General features: G+C 43.8%; 1 pseudogene; it reads left to right on the top strand.

Moving 5' to 3' along the window:
- The first annotated feature begins 499 nt into the window (after positions 1-499).
- LOC146812911 (18S ribosomal RNA) lies at positions 500-2,145 on the top strand (annotated as a pseudogene).
- The last annotated feature ends 2,959 nt before the right edge of the window (positions 2,146-5,104 follow it).

The raw sequence follows: 5,104 nt of genomic DNA, 5'->3' as shown, positions 1-5,104 counted from the left end.
GGCCTTTTTTTTTACGCCTTCCTTCCCTGAGAGCAGGCAGGGATGCAAATCTGACATACCTGTGCAAGGCAGTCTACTCTGGGGCAGTTTAGCCAGCACTGTGCTCTTACAGGGCATACTTGGTCCATTAGAGCACAGACCAAAAAGTCTGGAAGCATGTGCCTGGCCAGTTGTCTGACCAAAGTCGATGTGGTCAGGTGGCGCTAGTACTGGATCCTGCATTGTGTTCCATTCTCCACTCAATACATTTCTGCAACAGCCATTCCGTGGGGTGTCCTGACTGACCAAGCCAGAACTCCTCTGTCTCACTTAGGCTGCTCCTCGGTCCGTCTCTCCCTTTTATTGTTGAGGAGAATGCACTTCTGCTGGTGCCCTCATGAATGCTCCATATCCCCATCACCCTGCAGATAAGCAAGGGGTCCCACAGCAAGCTCACGAGGGGTGTGGAGGTTGGTTTGCGATGAGAAACTGGCTCCTCCTTCTGTCCAGCAGGTGCCGCTACCTGGTTGATCCTTCCTGAAGCATATGTTGTCTCAAAGATTAAGCCATGCATGTGTAAGCACACACTACTGGTACAGTGAACTTGTGAATGGTTCATTAATTAAAACACTTCTGTTTCCTTTGATTGCTTAATCTTTGACATGCATAACTGTGGTAATTCTAGAGCTAATGCATGCCGATGAGTGCTGACACCCCCTGTGATGCATGTTTGTATCAGACGAAGACCAATCTGGGCTTCTTGGACACTTTGATGATCCTAGATAACCTCAGGCCATTTGCACGTCCCACTGACGGTGGCTATACATATGGATGTCTGCCCTATCAACTTTCTATGGTACTGTCTGTGCCTACCTTGGTGACCATGGATGGTGTGGAATCAGGGTTAAACTCCAGAGAGGGAGCCTGAGAAACAGCTACATCCTCCAATGAAGGCAGCATGCATGCAAATAACTCTCTCTCGACTCACTAGTGATGACAAATATTAATACAGGACTGTTTGGAGACCCTGTAATTGGAATGAGTGCATTTTAAATCCTTTAATGAGGATCCATTGGAGGGCAAGTTTGATGGCAGCAACTGTTATAAGTCCAGCGCCAACATAGTATGTTTAAGTTGTTGTAGTTAAGAAGCTCATAGTTGGATCTTGGTATGGAGCTGGCAGTTTACAGTGAGGTGCCACCTATCCCAGCCCCTGCATCTCAATGCCGCCTTGATGCTCTTGACAGAGTGCCCGGGGGGTCCGAAGCATTTACTTTGAAAAAGTGTTCAATGCAGGCCGGTCACCTGTATACGTCGGTTAGGAATAATGCAGTAGGCGTCTGATTTGATGTCATTGGTTTTTGGAACTGGACCCATGATTAAGAAGGATGGCTGGAGGCATTCACATTGTGCCACTAGAGGTGAAATTATTTGACCAACATAAGATGAACCACTGCAAAACCATTTGCCAGGCATGTTTTCATTAACCAAGAATAAAATTCGGAGGTTTGAAGGAAATCAGATACCATCATAGTTGAGACCATAAACCATGCTGACTAGAGAATTCAGCTGCATTATTCCCATAGCCTGTTGAGCAGCTTCAGGGAAAACAAAGTCTTTGGGTACCTGGGGAGTATGGATGCAAAATGAAATTCAAAAGAATTGATGGAAGGGTCCCACCAGGTGTGTAGCCTGTGGCTTATTTTGACTCAACACAGGAAACCCTACCCAGCCCTAACATGCAAAGGATTTACAGATGGATAGATCTTTCTTGATTCTGTGGGTGGTGGTACATGGCCGTTCTCATTTGGTGGAGTGATTTGTCTGGTGAATTTTGATAGCAAACAAGACTCCTCCATGCTAACTAGTTACATGATCCCCAATAGTTGGCGTTCAACTTCTTAGAGAGACAAGTGGTATTCAGCCACACAAGATCGAACAATAACTGGTCTGTGAAGCCCTTGGATGTCGGTGACTAAACTTGTGTTACACTGAACACTTCAACCTGCATCTATCTTTTGTAAATAGGTGATGGAACCCTGTTGTGATAGGAGTTGGGGATTGCAATTATTTCCTATTAATGAAGAATTCCTAGTAAGCTGCGTAAAAGCTCACATTGATTAAGTCCTTGCCCTATGTACACACATCTTATAGCTGCAATCAATTGGAATGTTTAGTGAGGTCCGAACTGGATGAACAGGGTCCCAGCATAAATTTAGGATCATTGGGCCAGTAGAGATTCAGTTATGAGTGGGAATGTCTGTATTCATCAGTGTCCCATGTGCCGTATGAAACGATCATGATGCCAATTTCACTGTTCAATCAATCTAAATGAACTCATAGACCAACCTTTTATTCTTGACAACGAATGGAGGTGCACTGAACATAGAAAAGAAGTCCAAAGTGTTTCTCTGTTTCTTTGTTTAATTTTTATTTTAGATAAATACACAACCGCAGCCAACGCGTTTCGTTCCTTAAAGACAAATTTAACGGAACTTCTTCAGGGCTCAAATTGTGAGGCAGATTGTCTTAGATCTCATGAGTAGATGCTCAGTTTATTGACAACGGAATATCGGTCAGATACCTTGATAAGCGTTTTCTGCTCCCATCCCGATTCACCTCACAATTTTACTTGAAGCTACTGTACAGATTCTCATTTAGAATCTTTGATAGTCACCATCCCAATGGACCTTCACATCTCTATTATCAACTATTGGTTCTCTAGATTTATCTAAACCCTCTGCAACCGATTTGGATACTTTTTGACATTTTGATAGTTCCATTATCAAGTGGGATATACTGCTCATTTCGTATTCTTCATTCTTCGAATATTAAGCTTGTACTTAACTTGCTGTCATTTTGAGCCCTGAAGAAGTTCCGTTAAAATTTGTCTTTAAGGAACGAAACGCGTTGGCTAAGGTTGTGTATTTATCTAAAATAAAAATTAAACAAAGAAACAGAGAAACACTTTGGACTTCTTTTCTATGTTCAGTGCACCTCCATTCGTTGTGAATTGTTTGTCAGAATTTCTCTTTTTCTGAGGCACCACTAGGTGAATGGTGCTGGAGTTTTTGTGCACTAACAGCCGGATAAGGCAGCAGCATTACTAAAAGTGAGGTGCTACCATTTAAGTCCGGCACCTTTGGTTAGTTTTGATATCAACCTTTTATTCTTGGTTGAGCTCCATCAAATAATTCTTTGGTACTACCTCAACAACCTGCTCTTGCTTCTAATGAACTCTTTTAGTCCTGATGATGACCATCAAATGATAAAGGGTTGAAATTCCATCTGCATTCATGGTTATGTGAACTATATGTCTATGAATTGTTTTGTTGTCGGAATTCTAGAATCTGAAAATTGTGAAAACATCAGGAACCTATTTTGTTGTTCCATTGCTTTCTGTATTAGGCAAACTATTGCACAGTTTCTTTTATTACCCACCGTGTGATCGCTAGTTTGAAACTTTTTTTGAAGCTAATATAAAGTAAATACTTCAAAATCAATGAATGGGTCCAATTCTCTTTATCTTCAATGATTTAATCTATTGGTGGTTGAGTATTCAATAATTCTAATGTATTTGATTGTTTCACTTCAAACCTCTGTTCTTTATGTGAAAAGCCAATGGAGTGAAGCTACCGTCTTTGGGATTATGAGTGAATCCCCCCAAACTGTAATGATACTGCAGTGCTGTGGAACCTCAGCTGACCTGGGAAAGCTGGCCTCTGTATTGGTGTGTACATCCCCTCACTTAGAGATCGAAGGGTAGATGGAAAGGAGTCGCCTACATCGCTCTTTTTGAACTGCATGTTTGTTGAGCACCTGGGACAAAATCATTTGGAGACACCCTGATTTATGCTCAGAATTTCGTATTTAAAGGGGGAACAGAAGGCAGAGCTTGGAAACATGGTGGCCTGCTAGGAAGCCGGCAGCGAGCTTCTCTCCACCAACTGTTTGAGCATGGAGCCCCTCCAATTCTAGACATGCCGATGGGCTAGCGTAGATGCTTATCTTACCTCCTGCCATGCTGCCACGCTGGGGCATCTGTTTGGACTGCAGCCGCATTGTGTTTTTTTAATTTACCCGCATTTGCCCGCCTTTTGTTTTTGATGTGTGTGGGCTCAGGCTTGGCGCTTTTTAGGGCTGCTAGCGTGCTCGGCAAGTCCCGAGCAGTGCACCGCACCCTGCCTCGACCGGCTGAGTCAGCTTCTTGTCCCAGGGTCAGCCCTGGCAGAGTCAGCACAGGCTGCCTCCTGGAGGAGCCCCAGGGAGATCATTGAAAGTCTGCTGATTGCAGTCTGCCTATCCTTGAGGCACAGGAAGCAGATTCATCTAAAGACTGCCAGTTTAAGGACTTAATACAGTTAAAAGGGGGTAGATTGAAGCATGGTATGGATTCTAAATATATAGAGTTAGTATTCCAATCACCTCTGGGTAAAAAGCAGGTCTCTAAGGGGAGTGAACTACTAGCTAAGCATAAGGTGCTTTCTTCTCTTTCTATCAACTCCCTCCCTGATAGTGAGGCATTTTGTGATAAAAAGTATAAATTAAGATATAGTACTTTTCTTATAAGGGAATCTATTTCCTGACTAGATCAGCAACCTAGACATCCCCCAGGGACGGCACTAAGCAAACAGAAGAATAGAGACCCTCCAGTGAAGCCAGGGAAAGCCATCCCTTTTAAAGAGAGAAATAAAAAATCAGCCCCAGCACCTCCGAGAGTGATCCCCTCACTTAAGTCCTACTTTAAACTGAACCCGCAGTGCAAAATGGAATCTACAGAGCAGGCAGTAGCCTCGCCAGGAAACTCCCTGTCACTACATCCAGCCGTACCCACCCTAAATATATTTTTGGTCCTAGGTGACCCAGCTCCAGTATCTGGGACTCGTGGGTTGGAGAAGGGGGGCCTGACATCAAGCACATTATTAGAGGGAGAACCCAAGGTCACTTCAGGCCTGGACTCTGTACAAGGGATGTTGAGCCAACTGTCATTAGAGATCAAGGAGTGTTTTCTAACTTCAGAAACCAACCAAAAGAGAATCCAGAACAGGTGTAGTAGCCTGGAGGAAAATCTCTCAGCATTGGCACAGCGTATGGATAAGTTGAAGAGTAAGGTGGGGGAGCTGAG

This window comes from Triturus cristatus, chromosome 7 (assembly GCF_964204655.1).
Source record: "Triturus cristatus chromosome 7, aTriCri1.1, whole genome shotgun sequence".
In the NCBI taxonomy this organism is placed as follows: domain Eukaryota; kingdom Metazoa; phylum Chordata; class Amphibia; order Caudata; family Salamandridae; genus Triturus; species Triturus cristatus.
The sequence above is the reverse complement of the archived record's forward strand: the minus strand, read 5'-3'. Positions and strand labels throughout refer to the sequence as shown.